We start from the raw sequence: 21,219 nt of genomic DNA, 5'->3' as shown, positions 1-21,219 counted from the left end.
TTAGCGAAACGTTGGGCCGTAAGTGAAATAACGTCGTTTTATTTACACTAAAAGAACAGATCAGACAAGCCTATCACAAACTAAAAGATTTTCACAAAATACAAACTGATCGGATATACATAAATAAATAAAAGCTTGTTTTTAAAAAATATTTTTTTTACATTATTTTATTTTCTAATTTTTAGTCCGATTTATAAAAGCGTTGTATATTAAATAGTTTATTTTATTTTATGTTAAAAATTTTGCATGATATTAAAATAATTCAACTTGCAATGAAAGAGAACAGAAGACTATGCAAGCAAAATGTTGTTTGCTTACGTTTTGTATAAACATACATATGAATACATATATACAGCAGTTAATTTCATTTAAAGAAATGGCGTGTCGTCCATTCCGCTGTAGCATGGCATATGATTTAGGCGCAATATTAAAGTTCTTCTGGCGGGAAGGACTATCTGGAGTCTTCTAATTCTGGAGTCAATCAAGCGTTGATATAGATGTTCCATAAATAGCTTTGCTACACTATCGCCGGCAGGTTTAACCATTTTATAGTGAAAGGAGTTATTCAAACTCTAATGAAAATTACTAACAATTTGTACTAATTTACTTCGTTTTTAAAAAAGCTTGTCGCGCGAATAGCAAACCGGCTGCATACATACATATACATACATACCTAACCAATTATGCATGTATGCTGAATTCGCCGACAAGCTTTTTTAAAAACGAAGTAAATTAGTACAAATTGTTAGTAATTTTCATTAGAGTTTGAATAACTCCTTTCACTAAATGGCTTTTAGTAACTTTAACGAGACCTTAACTTATTTTATTTTATTCATTTTAGTGCAGTTTTGACAAAACTTTCTTGCTAAAAAATCTTTTGTTACACTACTTCATGCTATTCCTTTAATTGTACAGGTTAAATAAAAGCTTGTTTTTAAAAAATATTTTTTTTACATTATTTTATTTAAATATATACTGGCTATGTAAGTAGAATCATGTTTGCGTAAAATGGTCTTCCTAGGTGGCGCCAAGGTATTTATGGTCCGAATTTGGCGTATGTAGTTGAAACATAATAAGTCATAGATTTCCAACAAATTCACCCTGAAGTGGCGCTGAAGTCAAAATATAAAGTATATTCTACATAAAATACATGTTTTATTTGCGTTAAAAATTCATTTAAAAGCAATATTAACAAAAATATAACGATGGAAATTTATGTCACGTGACGCTACGTCACGTGACGTTTCACACTTGGTGTTGTAAAAGAAAATTGAAACAAGTTGCATTGATTCAAAAAACTCTAAAAACAACTAGAATTGCTCCAAATCATATTAAAATAAGTTTCATGAAAATAGCCATCCACAATTCGCAGAGTTTTGCGATTTTGTAAGAAAAGAAAAAATCTACTTCCATTTTTTGTCACGTAACGACACTCTCTTTAAATGCTTATATTTCAGGACCAAGCAGTTCGATTGTTTTCATTTTTCGGTTAAATATAGAGCTAATTATGTGCTATACAATGGCCCAGAAAAGTTAAAGAAAGCAAATGGTATTCCTTTTTTGTATCACATTGAAACGTACGACTGTCACGTATGCGACGTATGGAAATACCCATATATATATTCCTAAATTTAGTTGTTCCTCTCGGAATATAATCTGTGGTTCTGCTTGATCTGTGGCAGCGTTTACGTTAAAGTCATGAATACATGCACATACCATCTTTTGTTTGCAAAATGTGGAGCTAAATTCATTTGATCGGCATTTCCTCTTACTCTCGTCTTCTCTTTGTGCAGTCTTGTATTATCTCTGATCCAGTACTCAATGAACTTACAGGTATTTACACGAACTTGCAGTTATCAACGGTCCAAGTTAAAATGATTTCAGTATTTTTTAAAATTTTTCGCCCTGCTTTTTTATTAATAGACTACTAAACCTATGCCTAAAACCATCTACGAATATCAAAACCAGTTGCAACAAATGAGTTAATACATATGTATGTATACATATAGGTACGCATGGCCGGAATTTGCATACTCAGAAGTAATAATCAATTGTACCGTATTTCCTCTTACTCTGCATATGCCTAAATGTATGCAACCATTTGCAATAGCACAGGGCGTTTCTAATGAAATTAAAAATTTGATGCTGCAATAGACATGCTTAGCCCTTCGAAATTTTCTGCTGGGCCATGCGTTACAGCTTCGAAAATTTTTTACCGAAACCAAAGATGTATGCACATCAAAAATTTTACACTTCTCTTATAAGATACTGATAGTTTTTTTTTGTTCGTAGGAGAAAGAAATGCTTTATGCACTGGCCGGGGGCGCTAGTCTCTATACTACCTTCCCCGAGTGTGGGACTCCCACCGAAGCGTGTTGGGCTACCCACTAAAACACAAACTCCCACCGCCCGCGAAAGAATCCCGCATCTGGCACCGCAATTCTGCATGTCTTCAGATGCAGGAGCGCGCTGCTAGAGCCTCGGGCTGCTCTTTTGCAGGGGCGTTTCATTCGGGTGTCCTCGGTAGTCATCCGCCCTCTCGTTTGCAGCGGAGTACGAATTGTACGTATCTCGCAACTGTTTCTCACTTGTCTGCACTGGAGGTCATTAGCCAAATTATGTTGTTCGGAGTTATGTTTCCGTATCATTCTCCCAACATTCTGCACGAAGTCAAGAAGTGTTCGCAGGTGAAGAATGTATGGCACACGTTATCTTCGACGTTTCCACAGTAGTGACAAAACGATGAGTCCACCCTTCCCATTCTATGAAGATATTTTCGGAAGTAACCATGACCGGTGAGGAATTGCGTCGGGTAGAAATCGACTTCCCCATGCGGTCTGTTCAACCATGTTTAAAGGTCGGCTATCAGGGTGTGCGTCCATCGACCTTTTGTGCTCGCGTTCTAGTTTTGTTGCCACTGCTGGATTAGTTGCTCGCGCGCCCTTGCCGCGGCAGCTGCTGGACCTATCGAGGCACTGAGATTGGAAATCTCTTTTCGCTCGTAAGCAAGTAGCTCAATTGGCATGACGCCAATTACGTACCGTACGGTATGCAGAAGCAATGCGTAGTGCCCCTCTGCGCTGGACCGAAGACATTTAAATCCGGTATTTTTTTACTTTCAATGCGGCGGTCCATATTTCTGCCCCGTACAGGAGCACAGACTGGACTGCTGTCATCAGAAGCTTCCTGTGGCATGGCTTCTGGCCGCCACGCCGCCGGTTTATAGCCACCGTGATCTGGCCAGCTTTTTCACATACTCCATGGGTGTGTTCCCAGAATGTGAGTTTGCTGTCAAGCTTCACCCCTAGGTATTTTGTTGACCTAAAAGTTGTCCCGAGTTGAGGTCCAACCATCATGTTTATAATTGTTGGGATCCGTTTCCTGGTGAGGAGCACGATCTCTGTTTTGGCTGTAGCCAATTGCAGACCGTGATCGCTCATCCATCCTGACGTTGCGCATGGCCTGGTTTAGCTTGAGCTGTGCTAGCTGGACGTTTCTTGCTGTTATGACGGCGGCCACGTCGTCCGCGAACGCGACAAGGAAGGCGCTCTCCGGCATTTCCGTGCGCAACAGACTGTCATATGTGGCGTTCCTGAGGTCCGGGCCAAGTACAGACCCCTGTGCCCCTCCGCCAGTTATACAGTAAAACCCGCTTAAGCCCCCCCCCCCCCCCCCCNAAGTACCACCCCGCTTATTTACCCAACCCGCCTAAGTACCTGAATTTTTCGTACCCCAATTACCATTTTACTTGTAGTTTTCCCCTTTTAAGTGCTCTTTTAAGATTCCTTAAAATATTTACATATTCTGAAATTCAATGGCCGCGGTACACACCTTCGGCAAAAAAAAATTAAAAAAAAATCACCGATAATTTTTAGCCAGTTGAAACTTGCACATTATTACAATAAAATTTAATGGGCAATAAAAATTAGAAAAAGTTTGAAATTTTGATGCATTTTTTTTAAGTGTTCTTAAAAATCTTAAGCTTAGGTTTATATGGTATTTGTTAGGGAATTAACTGTATTTTAATTTTTTAAAATCTTAAAAACTAATAAGTAAACAGAAGTGGCAAACAATATTATTCTGAATTTGGTCCAAATTATATGTCCAACACTGTTTGTATGTATGTATAAATATCAGAGCTGTGTAAGGCACTCCGCATATTAAGCTCCTAATCATAGTAGTGTAATCGTTTCGGCATACTAAAGTATAAAGCTTTTATGCCGAACCCATGTATTTCAATGAAGCTCTGTACATGACGATTCAAAATCCCAACATTGTAAGGCGCTTGGAGTTTTGAAATCGTCATTTGTTTACTTTCTTGTGTTGGAAATAAAATTTCTTTGTCAATTCAATAGACAATAATTGAAAATGAATGATGTCGTGCTAAAATTCGGCAGATTTTTGACAATTGCTCAATTGTAAAAATTCGAAGCGGTGTTACCCAATTTAAGTTTTTTGGTAAAGGGGATTTTATATCATAAATTTGGGATTATATATATATATAACATTACATTTGTATACATTTGTACATACATATATGTATTAACATTTACCTTTTAAAAATACAGTGAAACCCGCTTATGTACCCCCCGCTTAAGTACCTAACCCGCTTAAGTAACTAACATTTTTGGACACCCTGAATTTTTTAATATAATCAGAAGAAAGTCCCTCTCTTAAATACCTGCCCGCTTATTTACCCAACCCGCCTAAGTACCCCAATTTTTCGTGCCCCATTTACAATTTTACTTATATTTTTCCCCTTTTAAGTGCTCTTATTCAAATTCAGTAGCAGCACTACACACCTTCGGTAAAAACATTCTAAAAAGTCAACGGTAACTTTTAGCCACTTGAAGCTTGCACATTATTACACTAAAATTGAATGGGCTATAAAACTGTATACTCAAAAAACACTTCTCAAAAAAAAAGTTTGAAATTATGATGATTTTTTTTAAGTGTTCTACAAAATCTTAAGCTTAGGTTTATATGGTATTTGTTAGGGAATGAACTCCATTTTAATTGATTGAAAAACCTTTAAAATTAATAAATGAACATAAGTGGCAAACAATAACTTTAACTTTTTAAACAATTTAATTCTTGTAAAAATGATTACCATTGCACTAAATATTTTTTTAATAAAGTTTTTCTTTACTTGTTTATGTGTTTAAATAATGCTACGATTTTGATTTTAAACTATGTATACTTCATTAAATGTTGTTATTCAAGAATTTATGTAAGTTAACAAGAAGATGTAACTACATCAGTAACTATGTTCGCTTAAGTACCCGCATCGAGGTACTTAAGCGGGTTCTTTTAAGTACCCAACCCGCCTAAGTACCTCAAAAAGCTGAAATTTTTCGTGAGGTACTTAAGCGGGTTTTACTGTAGTTCATATCTTATCTAAAAATGTGTAAATTTTACATTAAATTCGATAACCACTTCACAATTACATTTAGGTTAATAAAATTTTAGTGAACATATTTTAAAAATATTTAGTGTCTTTACGCCATCTGATTAATTCACAATGTAACTAGCCAGGACTACTACAGTTTTCTATATTGGGTGCGATTGTTTCTGGTATAATTCGAACACTGAAATTACAAATTTTGATGTGTAATTTAATGCAAATTTAGGCGATTCACAATTCGTGTTTGACGTCGTAATATCTTAAAGACTTAAAATTTTTCAATATAAAGTAACGGTTAAAAGCGATTTGAAAGATTCGTTGGGTATAATAAGAACCAATATATATTTCCTACTAGTTTAAAAACATTTTGGTTGAGTTACAAAATGCCTAAAGAGGTATTAGGCGTTATTTTACGTTTAAAAATTTTAAGACTTTAACACATTAAGACGCTTAATACCTCTTGTGAATCCTCCATATGTGTTTGACCATTAAACTATACCGTTGTTTATTTGGGTAAAATTCAAATATATTTCACTGAGAACAACATTTATCAACTTATTGAGCATTAGCCTCATTTATTTAAAAAAAAAATACATTTTGATTGGTAAAATTTCGATTCTAAAGCTGAGATCCCACGATTGCCGCAAATGGACCAATCTGGAACAATTTTTATTGTGCTGTATTGGAGCACAATAAAAAAATTGTCCCAATGAAATTCTGTACAGTCACACGGTTGCCTCTTTCTATACAATTCTCATTGCCGTAAGTTGGAGAAAAGCAATATAGTGACAATAATTGCCCCAAACTTATCACACGATTGTTCGAGCATGCGGCAATTGTGACCATAAAGTGTTGCGCTGACCTCTAAATTCTGTTTTTTTCTCTGTTGTGTAAAAATGGCGTATTCTTAATAAAAAAAAATAAATCAATTGCATCTGCTTTGTATATTGCGGGCTCATTTTGTGTAAATTTGTTGTTGTTTGAAAGCAAAGAAGCAAAAACTTGTGCCCAACGAAAACTCACGCATTTATTTAGAAGTTTGATTGTATAGTTTTTTTATTTTTCGACGATAACTGCAACGTGCTATGTGGAGTTCAAGTTGCANAATAAAATGTTTTTAAAGAAACAAAAAATTAATAATAAAATTTGAAGGATTTTAGATACTGAGTATGGTAGCATAAAATTTTACAATCTGCTTAATTGTCAGGTTGTTTTTTGTATCATGGAAACACATAGCAACTGATTTCACACTTACAGTGGGATAAACTTAAAACCTCTAATATAAATTAGTTAAATTTAGTTATGATTTTTTTTATCAATTTTAAGTTTTCGTTTGGAATAATTTTCATGAACTAATATATTAAGAGATCTTTTTAGAAAATTTCGTACATCCGATATCTATTAAAATTTTGACATCCTCACTTTTTGGAAAAGGAAGTTCAAGATACAAGTTTATGTGCAAAAAATAAATTAAACAATAAAAGTCTCCTAATATTTATGGAACTTATAATAGAAAAATGTTTATTTCATTACCCAGATTTTATGAATAGCCTACTCTATAAGTAATAGTAGAAATTCCGAATTAGTAAGTTCAGTCAAGACGTCATTCAAAAGTTTTGAAGAAAATCACTTTTCTCTTTTGTGAAAATTTGGGACTATCTTATGCGAGTATTGTCGACAAAATGTTAGTCTATGAATGACTAAAAATTAACGAATAAATGGTTAATCGCGATTAATGATTAAAATTAATTAAGCGATCGCTGTGGTGTAGTGGTTAGAAGTGCGCACTACNTTCAAAAGTTTTGAAGAAAATCACTTTTCTCTTTTGTGAAAATTTGGGACTATCTTATGCGAATATTGTCGGCAAAATGTTAGTCTATGAATGATGAAAAATTAACGAATAAATGGTTAATCGCGATCAATGATTAAAATTAATTAAGCGATCGCTGTGGTGTAGTGGTTAGAAGTGCGCACTACCATTCCGCAGGGTGAGGGTTCGAGCCCAGTTCGGGCCAACATAAAAAAGAAATTGTTTTTTGTAATAGTGGTTGGCCCCCGGCAGGAGTCGGCGTAAAACTGTGGGTCCCTCCCCTTTGTGCGACAACATCGAGGCGCATGCCACAATCGGAGGAGTAGCTCGGCCAAACACTTACATATGTCGATGGTCCTCTGCAATAACGGCACAACTAAAGATTTCATGTTTTTGAGTTATATAGTGGATTAGGTTTATAAATAACCATATTCTTCTGTGGCAAATCGACATAGGCTTTGTTGTTACCAATCCGGCCGAGGCAAGGTTTTGCCATTTGGCAAAAAACCGAAGTAGCCAACCCTTACTACTGAACAGTGGCAAATGTTTAACATTAATTGTGAATATTGGCATAAGTCAAAAACTGTAAAATAACGACATTTTTCGTTTTGTGCCGTTGTTCAGCAACACAAATGGAACCTTTTTCGTTTAACTACATACGAGTTGTTACTTATGTCGTATTTTTGCAGTCCAGCACTTACTGAATCTTTAGAAAAAGACATAATTTGAAAGCTTACAGTGTGACTGCAAATAATCCGGAATAATTACGTTTCAAGACATATTGATGCTAAATTACGAACCAAAAAATCTTTAATTGGCTCTACTGAAATATATGAAATTTTGAGTTGTGTTATTGCAGAGGACCATCGATATGTAAACGCCTTTCTATTATTATTAGTAATCCTCAAAACAATTTTAAATTACGTAAACCCAGTCACAGCCCTTTTTTGTATTCGGCGCTTCCAGTAATCGAGGATGGTTCCGTGCGCAGAAGTGGAAAACTTTTGACTGCCATTCACCTGGGAGTGGCCAGAAGCGATTCTTGTGCGTACGGTTCAAATCGCAGCTCACAACGTCCGGATATTTATATCCACGTATCCTCTGGGTAGCAACCAAACACCCGTTTGGGAGCGAGCTAAAGTGAGAAGGCGTAAAACTTCGCGTGCGCTGGGTTTGGGTCCCGCCACGTTAAAACCCCGCCCAATGAAAAGAAACAAACAGCCTCGGATGAGACCCCCTTTTTCTGATGACGACCACGGCAAACGTATAAAGGACTATGATTTAAGGGTATGCACCTGGAATATCCGGACCCTTAATGGGGAAGGTGCCTCTGCCCGGCTGGTTGATGTCCTCGGGAAGACAAAGGCTGACATCACCGCCATCCAAGAAATGCGATGGACGGGGCAAGGTAAAGTAAGCGTGAAGCCTTGCGACGTCTACTACAGTTGCCACGTAAAGGAGCGCAAATTCGGTGTTGGATTCGTGGTAGGAGAGAGACTCCGTCGCCGAGTACTGGCGTTCACCCCGGTGGACGAACGTCTAGCCACAATCCGCATCAAAGCTAGATTCTTCAACATCTCGCTCATCTGCGCCCATGCCCCGACGGAAGAGAAGGATGAGGCGTCCAAGGATCTCTTCTATGAGCGCTTGGAACGTACATATGAGCGCTGCCCCCGACACGATGTCAAAATCGTGCTTGGCGATTTTAATGCCAAGGTGGGCAAGGAAGGGATCTTTGGCGCCACTGTCGGAAAATTCAGCCTCCACGACGAAACGTCCGATAACGGACTGAGGCTGATCGACTTCGCCGGGGCCCGAAATATGGTAATATGTAGTACTAGGTTCCAGCATAAGAACATCCACCAAGCTACATGGCTGTCTCCAGATCGAAAAACGAGAAACCAAATCGATCATGTTGTGATAGACGGAAGGCATGCTTCAAGCGTTTTGGACGTACGTACACTCCGAGGGCCAAACATCGACTCGGACCACTATCTTGTTGTAGCCAAGATACGCACCCGCCTCTGTGCAGCAAAAAATGTGCGCCCAACAATGCAAGGAAAGCTTAACGTCGAAAAGCTGCAATCACAACAGACGGCCAATTTATTCGCCACTCGACTCACACACCTGCTCTCTGAGAGCACTCTTCAACAATCCGACGTACGCGAGCAGTGGAACCACATTTCCCGATCATTAAGTACCGCCGCCGAAGAAGTAGTTGGATTTCAGCGAGCCCGAAAGAACAACTGGTACGATGAGGAATGTCAAGAAGCCGCAGAGAAAAAAGATGCCGCCTACAGGGCCACGCTGCGATCGGGCGCAACGCGAGCCATGTGGGACCGTTATAGGGAACTGAAGAAGGAAGCGAGACGTATTTGCCGCAATAAGAAGAGAGAGGCCGAAATACGTGAGTGCGAAGAGCTTGAGATGCTGGCCGACAGGAAGAACGCCCGAAAATTCTACCAGAGGGTTAGGCGACTTACGGAAGGTTTCAAGACCGGGGCGAACTCCTGTAAGAACAACAATGGCGACCTAGTGACCGATGTCCAGAATATACTTAAATTGTGGAGGGAACACTTTTATAACCTACTGAATGGTAGCAGCGCTGAAAGTAGTGAGGAAGACGAACCCGAGTCCCCAGTCGATGATGATGGAGTAGCTGTCCCACCGCCTGACTATGACGAGGTACGAATAGCGATTACGCGGCTGAAAAACAACAAAGCTGCTGGAGCTGACGGCCTGCCAGCCGAGCTATTCAAGTACGGCGGCGAGGAGCTGATGAGGTGCATGCATCAGCTCGTATGCAGAATATGGTCAGATGAACGCATGCCCGACGACTGGAATTTAAGTGTGCTCTGCCCAATCCACAAGAAAGGCGACCCCGCCATACGCGCCAACTACCGCGGAATTAGCCTTCTAAGCATAGGTTACAAGGTCTTATCGAGCGTATTGTGCGAAAGACTGAAGCCCACCGTCAACGAGCTGATTGGACCTTATCAGTGTGGCTTTAGGCCTGGAAAATCCACCATAGATCAGGTATTCACAATACGCCAAATCTTGGAAAAGACCCGCGAGAATAGGATCGACACACACCATCTATTTGTCGATTTCAAAGCCGCTTTCGACAGCACGAAGAGAAGTTGCCTTTATGCCGCGATGTCTGAATTTGGTATCCCCGCGAAACTAATACGGCTGTGTAAAATGACGTTGAGCAATACCACCAGCTCCGTCAGAATAGGGAAGGACCTCTCCGAGCCGTTTGATACCAAACGAGGTTTCAGACAAGGGGACTCCCTTTCGTGTGATTTCTTTAATCTTATGTTGGAGAAGATAATAAGAGCCGCAGAACTGAACCGCTCAGGCACAATACTTTATAAGACCGTACAATTGCTGGCGTATGCCGACGACATCGATATTATCGGTAAAAACAAGGGCTACGTCTGTTCTGCCTTCTCGGGATTGGATAGAGAAGCAAAGCGAATGGGTCTGGTGGTGAACGAGGACAAAACGAAGTATCTCCTGTCAGCACACAAACAGTCAGAGCATACGCGTCTTGGCACCCACGTCACTGTTAACAGTTACAAGTTTGAAAAAGTAGACGACTTCGTTTATTTGGGAACCAGCATTAACACCAATAATAATGTCAGCCTTGAAATCCAACGGAGAATCACTCTTGCCAACAAGTGCTACTTTGGGCTGAGTAGGCAATTGAGAAGTAAAGTCCTCTCTCGTCGTACAAAGATCACACTCTATAAGTCACTCATCATGCCTGTGCTGGTGTATGGCGCGGAAGCATGGACAATGAAAGCATCTGATGAGGCGGCTCTTGGAGTTTTCGAGAGAAAGATTCTGCGAAAGATTTACGGACCTTTACGCGTTGGTGATGGCGAATATCGCAGACGATTTAACGATGAGCTGTATGAGCTTTACAACGATATAGACATAGTGCAGCGAATTAAAATTCAGCGGCTCCGCTGGCTTGGCCATGTCGTTCGGATGGACAGAAACGCTCCTGCTCTGAAAATATTCAACGCGGGCCGCGATGCTGGTAACAGAGGAAGAGGAAGGCCTCCTCTGCGTTGGAAAGACCAGGTGGAGAAGGACTTGGCTTCACTTGGCATTTTCAATTGGCGTCAGTTAGCACAGAAGAGAAATGACTGGCGTGCTGTTTTGGACTCGGCCAAAATCGCTTAGGCGGTTACAGCGCCAAATAAGAAGAAGAAGAAGCTTCCAGTAATCACATAATACATAAAATAAATAAAAGCTGTTTTGATTAATATTACATAAACTGGAAACTGCTAAAAATAAGTGCGCCTGTGTACAGAGATTTTAGAAGCTATTTAGTTCCTAATAGCGATAGCACAGTGGCAGTGGCAGTGACAGCCCTGCAGTACGGGGGAGCAACTACAGGACTGCTGAATCGGTAGATATGTGATAAACTCCGTCAATTACCGACCGACTACTTGCAGTGTATTTCATCGATTACTTTTACAAGGCAATGTCCTAGGCGGTAGTCACCATCGGCTCTCCCTGCACTACCGGGAGTTACTAAAGTAGTCACTTGGGTGATTTATGGGCGCCCTCTGTCCTAGTTCTTCACTATCTGGTTCGACTCTGCGCTACCATATGCACTACCACGGGTTAATAGAGTAGCTACTTACCTAGGAGTCTGTGCAGTAGCGGTTCAAAAGTAGCGATTGACTCCAGCAGTACTGGAGGGAGTTTTTAACACGCAGTAAAAGTTCGAAAAACTGCCGCTGCCACTGCCACTGCGCTATTGTAGAATCGATATAAAATGTCTCTTTGCAACAGATAACAATAAATATATTCCAGTACTGCTGGAGTCAATCGCAACTTTTGAACCGCTACTGCACCGACTCCTAGGTAAGTAGCTACTCTATTAACCCGTGGTAGTGCACATGGTAGTGCAGAGTCGAACCAGATAGCGAAGAACTACAACAGAGGGCGCCCATAAATCACCCAAGTGACTACTTTAGTAACTCCCGGTGGTGCAGAGAGAGCCGATGGTGACTACCGCCTAGGACATTGCCTTGTAAAAGTAATCGATGAAATACACTGCAAGTAGTCGGTCGGTAATTGACGGAGTTTATTACGTAGCTACCGATTCAGCAGTCCTGTAGTCGCTCCCCCGTACTTCAGGGTATGCACATCAAATTGCTAAGAATGTTGAAGGAAATCGAATCAGACATGCCTGTTTAACTGACCGTGCGTGCACAAAACAAGCACATGTTATTTAAGGCGCTATTCAAGTATTATGTAACCACCAGTGGGAAGCGGTGGTCTTGATTTATTTATTTTTTAATGGCAAGGGGCAACATTTCTTCAAATAAGTAAAACATTAATTACACACGCCCAAATTTTGCCTGCAATTTCGATCACAATTGAACACTGCACATCACTCTCGTTTCGATTTTTTTTTTCAATTAAATTCAATGTTTATTGAGTCTATGATTACAAAGAATCTAACAGACTAGAATAAAATTAATAGGTAAAAAATTAAGAACTACACTAGGAGTACACAGATTCAATTAAACTTCTGAAAGACTGCCTACTAATAGAAAATTCAATATTTAAATTTTTTGAAATTGCATTAAGTTCATTAAGAGCCCTCCAAATCGGGGATTGAGCCCAATAATTAGCTTTAGCAGGGATAACATAAAACGGCGGGACAAACCGATATGCACAAGTAATTCCGGACAATCAATGACGCCAGAAATCAGGTCATAAACAAACATAAGGGAATGGACATGGCTTCTACACTCAAGAGAGTTTAAATCTATAAGCTTGCAACGAGCTATATAGGGCGAAAGAGAGTCAGAGAATCAAAGCGGCTGAAGGGCAAACCGAATAAATTTTCTCTGGACACGTTCGATACGAAGTGCGTGGCAATTATATATAGGGCTCCAGATAACCGAGGCATATTCAAGCTTTGAACGAACAAGAGAGTTAAAGAGGGTTTTCCTTGTGTAGGGATCCTTAAAATCCTTCGCAGAAAAGCTAGGTTCCTGTAAGCCTTCGGAAGAATATGGCATATGTGATTAACAAAGGTGAACCCAGAGTCAAAAACGACACCAAGATCAACAAAGTCATTAACAGAAGCGAGTTGTACATTTGAAATATAATAGTTAGTTAGAAAAACTTTAGATGTTTTAGCGAGGGTCATATGGAAGCATTTCTTTATATTGAGGGATAACATATTTTTTTGGCGCCATACTTCGAGATTAAACAGATCTTCTTAAAGTAACCGCGAATCGGAGACACAATTGATTTTACGAAACAGTTTCAGATCATCGGCATACAGCAGGTAATCAGAGTTATTGAAACAGGACCCGATATCGTTAATAAACAGGACGAACAACAGCGGACCAAGCACACTGCCTTGGGGCACCCCCGAAGTAGCGGCAAATTGAGAAGACCTGCAGTTTTCAATTTCAACAAACAGGGTTCTATTTGAAAGATATGACTTTAACCAATTTAAGAAAACCGAATGGAAACCAATGCTTCTTAATTTACGAAGCAAAATTGAATGTGATACCTTATCAAACGCCTTGGAGAAATCTGTATAGATGCTGTCCACTTGGGGTTTTTTAAACTATTTAGTGGTTTAACACTTATTAGGGGCATTTGATATTGGAAAAAGAAATATGCGCATTCGATCCCGAACTACATTTTTTTGTAAATTGTAAAGAACGCCCGTTTGCTTCAAATTTGTAAAATTACAATTATTTTTTCATTTTGTTTACATCTGGCATTTGTTACAAATGAAGAAAAGTCAAGTATAAATCTTTTTATATCTATTTATTTAAATAATAATTTACAATAATAATTTATTAAAACACAAATTTGAAGTGCAAATACATTTGGAAAACTGTTTATCATAAAATGTTATTAATTGTTTGCAAGCATACTATAGTTTTCATGCATTTTGAGAACAAATTATCTAATATGTGTACATACATATGTATAGCATGTACTTACGGCAGCCGCCGTAGCAGTGATTACATGTGCGTACTTCTACTCCATAGGACCATAGTTAAAACTTGGTCAGATCATAACCCAAAATAGCAGTCGTCCTTCGGCACGCAATGGCAAACCTTCGAGTATATTTCTGCCTTGAAAACTCTTCTTATAAAATCATTTGGTGTTTGGAGCGAGCCTTAAATATGTACATAGGTGTCTCCATTTGTGCCTCAAGTTTGAGCAGAAGCTCGGCCAAACACTTAGAAAAATATTTTAGCACCAAATATTTATTTGTTTACTTATTTCAAGTGACATGGCAATCTTCTTGTTTCACATTTTGAGTACAAAAATCTCAACCCTGATACAACAAATAGTATTAGTACTGAATGATAATGACAGATTGCATTACAAAAACGTACAATCATACATGATTGAGTTTTTTTTTGTATTCACATTCTCTATGTGATTGGGTGTCAACCATTCCATAACACACTACATATTTTGTGTTTACAATTTGTAACCAATCTCAAGATTGGTTTTAAATTTTTTATATCAAACAATCACATTTTTGAAACGAATAAAATGAGAATGCACACCCAATTGATTGAATCATTACACAGCTCTGATAAATACGTATAATCAATGACTTTTTAAAGAATTTAATTCTTTCAACAATTACATACAATTGCTTTACCTATTTTTTTATACATTTTTTCTTTATTTTTTTATCTGCTTAAATAACGTATTCTTCATTAAATGTTCATGTTTTAATCAAGGATTTACATATTTATGCAAGTTAACAAGAAGATGCAACTACTTCAATAATTATGTTCGCTTAAATACCCGTATCGAGGTACTTAAGCGGGTTCTTTTAAGTACCCAACCCGCCTAAGTACCTCAAAAAGCTGACATTTTTCGTGAGGTACTTAAGCGGGTTTTACTGTACGTCTCTTTCTCTGAGCTTGTGTTGTGTCGTACAAAAGCCAACGGTCTCTGAGGTAGTCCCGGATCATATCTAGCAAATATGCTGGAACCTTGAATGACCGTTCCAAGGCCTCCAGAATGTCGTTCCCTCTTGCCGAGTTGAAGGCGTTCTTGACGTCCAGTGTGACTAGCAGCACTATTGGCCGCGCCTGGTGGCAGGCTTCTTCGGCCTTATGTACCGCCTCGACTACTTCGCCAATTGCTCCTATAGTTGAGTGTCCCTTCCTGAAGCCATGTTGTCGGGGTGAAAGGCCTCCCTCGCTTTCTATGGCTGACGTCAAGCGTATTNTCTTTCTATGGCTGAGGTCAAGCGTATTTTGAGCAGACTCCCCATCATCTTTCCTGCTGTGTCTAGAATGAAGAGTGGCCGGAAGGATGAAGGAGAGTTTGGGCCCCCTTTACCCTTGGGTATAAGCACCAGTCTCGCCTTCTTCCATTGGCTTGGGAAGACCCCTAAGGCAGCTGTTGAACATGTTAATCAGGAGATCAGGGCTCGTTTGCGCTGCTAACCTGCCATCTGGTACGCCATCTGGGCCTGGAGCCTTGCCGGATTTCATGCTTCGCAGGGCTAGCTTCAGCTTGTCTGTCGAAAACAGCGGTGCCTCGGCTTGCTCCTCGGCGAACACTGTATCTGCTCTTAGTGGGTGTGTGGGAAATAGTGCATCCACTATATTCTTAACTCGGGCCTCATCCATCGCCTGTGATGATGTATGGAACTTTTGCATCACTATTTTGAATCCCTGGCCCTAGGGATCACGATCCACTTCGTCACATAGCGCTTTCCAGCAGTTCCGTTTACTCTTCTATATCTCGGCCCCAAGTGCTTTCTGAGCGATTTTGTAGGCTGCTGCTCTGGTCACCGCCTCAGGTCTGCCACGAGCGCGAGTTGCGGGTCTCCGCATTCTATGGCAGGCCCTTCGCAGCTCTTCAGTTCGGTCATTCCACCAGTATACCTGTTTTTTACCTGACCATGCTCTCCTCTGCGGCATTGAGGCTTTGCATGCCCGGTGAATGCAGCGCATGGTTTCTTCGATCAGCTTAGTACAAGACTCCCTGTTGTGGATATCTCCCGTTGTGGTTGAAATACCTTGGGAATCTGCTAGCAGTGATGTGTCGAACTTGCGAACATCGACCCTAGACGGGTTCGAACCTGGTTTCCTGTGAGGGATACTACGTGTTTGCCCTCGCGTTGTGTTACTTGGAAGGTGATGTAGTGGTGGTTGCTACCACTCAGGTCTTCCATCACTCTCCATCCGTCAGCCCTTCGAAGAAGGCTTTCTGAGACCAGGGTTATGTCAGGGATAAAGTTTCCAAAACCCGGCCTTCGATATGTAGGGGTCGTTCCGGTGTTGAGGATGGTCAGGCCAATGCGGGCTGCCATTTCAAGGACCAGTCTTCCCCTGGTGTTTGTTTGGGGTATACTCCATTCCACGCCTCTTGCGTTGAAATCTCCAGCAACAATTATGTGGCCGGTTATATCGCACAATTCGTCTTCAAGGTCTTCGAGCTTTTCCCTGAAAACAAGGACTGCGTCGTTTGGAGACAGGTAGCAGCTCACCAGAGCGATTTGCGCCATTTTCACCCAGACGTAGCAGCGTCCGACTCCGCTGCTCTCTGCGCGAGCCTGATTGGTCAACATGCCAAGTTTCCTTTGTTCTATAGGGTTCACTGATGATGACAGCGTATGCTCTTTGTTCAAGAACCAATTGATCCAGCAGGTCATCAGCTACCCTACTCCTGTTCATATTGCATTGTATAAATTTAGACATATTCTCCCAAGCTTTGTTTTAGCCTCAGCAATGGCATCCCTGAAGGCCTTGCACGCTCCCGATCCGGGCAGGTGATTGGCATTTTTCTGTCCATCTCCTGTCGAGCACAGGTAGCAGCTTGGGCTTTCTTTACATGCAGAGGCTATGTGGCCCTGCTGACCACATTTCCAGCATGAACTGCTTCTGTCTGGGCTTTTGCATGCCGCCTTTTTGTGACCATATCCCAGACAGCGGAAACACCTTTGGACATCCGCGCGCTCTCGGACACGGCAGATAATCCAACCTACTCGCTAGTATTTTCTTAAACCCCAAAATTTTTATTTATATACACAAAAAAAAATTATTAAAAACATTTTTTCCCTCTATATAAACTCCTGCCCCCCTAAGTGAAAGGCTGGCTACGCGCTTGTATACAAAACAATTAAAGTAGGCTGACTTCCAAAACGCCAATTGCATTGCATACGTACAAAGTATAATGTTCCATAACGTCGAACTACAAAATGTTGACAATGTATACTTTTCCAAAACGCATCCGAAAAGTTATCGACACGCATCGCTAGAGTAATCAGCGCATTAGAAACAAAGTTGATACTACGTTTGTTTTAGTTACGATTGGTGTCAATGGAAAATTACGAACGGTGATTCATTTAGGGAGTTCACAAGGTGTTGTATACTGTCGTACTGTTGTATGTCATAAACTTTAAACGGCTAAAACTATATTTAAGGAATTCGCAAGTTAATATAAAAGTTTTATTATGAAATTTCACACCGTTAAAAAATAGTTGGTGGTGATTTAAAGTCCTCTAAACATTTATGTAGCCGTCAAAAACATTACAACATACGACAATACGACACGTTCGACACCTTGTGAACCACCCAATTGTTATATTAAATATTCAAAATATGCAATGTATGTGGTAGCAATGTTTCGCAACTCTGCATTTACAAACAGTTTAAATACCGCAGTAGAACGGTATCTAAACATTGTACGTTTTGGAACTCAGCCGTACTTAAACCGTACATCATACGTTCAGTTTGTTCTTTTAGAGCGCATACATGGTTCCATAATAATGATTCCAGTATCTTCATTTATGTATACTTAATGTGACCAACTATTTCATAGCTCCAAGAAGTACAGGATAAGTTGGGCTTAGTTAACGTCGCGAGCCGATGACGAAATATCGAATGCGGAGATGATTCCACTTCATCTTCCTCTTGACAGCTGATACAAAAGGATCAGTCGAAATTCCTAGTCTCACTGCATGATTACCAATCGCACAATGTCCTAGCAGAAGTGATGGGGACTAGCCATTGAGAGATAACGTGTTTTAAAGTACCCTATAAAAACATTTGCTGCAGCAGTGAAACGTCTTCTTTTCCTTTTTATGTCACAAAAGGACCCGGTTTCCCTTAGCCTAATAGCGGTTCGTGCTGCGACAATTCTGTCTGCAATATCCGTAGGTACCGTGTTCAACATATGTATGTTAAGATCCAGTGTAGGTGTGGTTCCTAATGCTCCGTCAATTCCTGTTTTACAAGTGTAGTCTTCTCCATTGAGTTTCACCAGACAAGGGCTCCTTGAAACAATATAGGCATAAATCTGGCTTCCTAGAGCTAATGAACTAATTTGGGCGAGAGACCCCACCTTTTACCGATAGCACCCCTACAGCGGTACAAGGCAACCAATGCCTTTCCTACCCTTTCCTCAATGTTAGGCTTCTACGACAGCCGCCGCTGATCGCCCTCCTAGTTACCTGGTTCAGGTAACCTTGAGCCAAATCAAAAAGGGTGTATAGAAATCGTCCCTTAATCAAAAGTTCCACATCATCTACAGATTACCCGACAGCCCAAATTTTCCAATTCCTCTAAAAGGTCATTTACAACCGCAATGCAGAGCAGGGGAGAGGGAACACCACCTTGTGGAGTGGTTCTATTGGCTCTGCACTGATTGCAGACGCTCCCCCACCCCGCCGCGACTGTTCTGTCACGAAGTAACATGAATATACTTGACTATTGCCTCAGGAGTGACATTGTTAAAGGCTCCTTCGATATCGAAGGCCCCTACTGCATAATCTTCATGCGTGAAGGCTCCCTCTGAGCACTTTAGCAATGTGTACAGGGCGGTATTCACCGACCTTTCCTTGCAATAAGCATGTTGAGCTCTTGAAAGACAGTCACCAGTAATCGCATTTCTTATGAACAGGTCTATCAGTCTCTCTAGCGTTTTTAGCAAAAACGGGGGAACATGAGAGCCTTTTCCGGCCTTCGGGATGAACGCGAAACTGACTATCTTCCAAACCTTGGGGATGTACCCGGCCCTCATGCAGTTCGCATAAATAGGATCAAACCAATTGCACGACACCTTCAGAGCTGCAAAGCTTCGCAGGTGTGATGCCATCGGTCCCCGGCGACTTTAATGGTTTGAACGAATTTATCGCCCAGGCCATGTGACGGACCGGGGAGGAGATCCTGTTACCAGTTAGCGACAATTTTCGAATCGCTATCGTTCTTTTGACACAAACACATTTATATCCTAGCGATCCGGAAATTATCCCTGACTGGTTACAGAATCTCCCTCCTGAAGTACAAAATATCGCAAAGAAGTACATTTGACTGTACTTCGAAGTACGAAGTACAAGAGCGAAAAAAGAAGTACTGTACTTCCGAAAGAAGTACGGTTGGTCACATTATGTATACTGTAACTATCAATATCTTATTAAGAGAAGTGTACAATTTTTTTAATCTAAAACTAATAAAGTTAGAAGGACGAAATTTGAGGATGTAGTAGTTTACATATTAGTCCTTGACATATATTTTTTTCAAAAATAAAAATTGGAAATTTCCAAGGATATTCAAGGAAAAAGTTTTAAAAGGACATTTTCAATACTTATTCGTCCTGGTGCACCCAAAAATTAAATTTTTTTATATTATACAGAATTTTTCCTTCTGATTGATACCCATAATGGTACTCTGTAATGCATCGAATCTTCTGAATAACACAGGTTTACAAAAAAAAAGTGTATGCATATTAAACCAAACCCCTATAACCCTATGTTATTCGACATGCTGAATGCGAATCCGAGGTCCGTTAGCTTCCATCACGTCAGGTTCATTGTCATTTGAAGGTCAAGTAGGAAAAAATTCATTGCATAAACCTGAAAATTCAATAAAGTTCTTCGGAATTTTACCTTGGGATGACCTTGACTTTTAGATGACCTTGAGGAATCAGGGGTCCCTTGATACTCGGTTTCAGCGACAACAAAAACAAAAATTTTTATTTTGGTTTTTATTGAATAAACTTTTTATCCTATGTGACCTTCATTTGACCTCGAAGCTGACATTATGGAGGTTAACGGACCTCGTATTCGGGTTCCGCGAATCTAAAACCTTATATATATGAACTTTCAGGTTTATTCAATGAATTTTTCCCTACTTGACCTTGAACTGACCACGAACCTGATGTGATGGAGACTAACCGACTTCGGATTCTCAATCAGCGTGTCGAATAACATAGGGATATATAGGTTTGGTTTAATATGCATACACTTTTTTTTTGTAAACCTGTGTAATTTTTTTATTCAATCATACTCTAGAAATTTCAAAGTCCTTTTAAAAAAAATCCTGACGTCAGAGAGAAAAACTAAAAACGCAGTTTTACTTTATTTGGCCCGCAGGTTTGTGAATATATTGATTTTTTTGTGCGTAAAATTGAATGTCGTACGGTGTAATACAATAAATAAACAAAACTTGTCAATATAGATGTCGCATAGTTATGATCTGGACTATTCTTAGTAGAGAATTAGCTGTTTTATTAAATAATTTTAAAAAGTACAAAGTCATTGTTATTGCGAACTGAAATTAAAAATCAAAATAATATTTAGATAACTTGTTTTCTATTAAACTTTTAACAAATTTGTAATTGCTATAAGTATAATATCTTAAAAAAAAATGTCATATTGTGAAGGGCTAAGATTTCTTAAATAATTTGTTTGCCATTTTGGATCTGTCATTTAGAATTTTAAGTAAATGGCTTTAGATTCGTATTCAACGACCCAGAAAACCCCCAGATACCCAGTTTCATAGAAATCTAAAAATTTTTTTAAATTTTCGTCCGCCATTTTAAATTTTTCATAAGTGACTTAAGATTCGTAATAAGCGACCCAGAAACCCCACAGATATCCAGTTTCAAAGAAATCTACCGATTCTCTAAATTTTTCTTCCACCATATTGGATCCGCCATTTTGAATTTTTGGGAAATAACTTCAGATTCG

The 21,219-nt window shown here is 39.8% G+C and overlaps 1 long non-coding RNA gene across 1 annotated transcript; it reads left to right on the top strand.

The window, feature by feature from the left end:
- Positions 1-723: 723 nt before the first annotated feature.
- On the top strand, positions 724-21,219 carry LOC108358179 (uncharacterized). The gene is made up of 3 exons (XR_001846725.1): positions 724-735; positions 10,928-10,934; positions 21,084-21,219. It is a non-coding gene; the product is annotated as an uncharacterized LOC108358179 (long non-coding RNA).

This window comes from Rhagoletis zephyria, unplaced genomic scaffold, assembly GCF_001687245.7.
Source record: "Rhagoletis zephyria isolate East Lansing unplaced genomic scaffold, Rhagoletis_zephyria_1.1 Rzeph_scaffold_00220, whole genome shotgun sequence".
Lineage (NCBI taxonomy): Eukaryota > Metazoa > Arthropoda > Insecta > Diptera > Tephritidae > Rhagoletis > Rhagoletis zephyria.
This window is presented reverse-complemented; position numbering and strand designations above follow the sequence as displayed.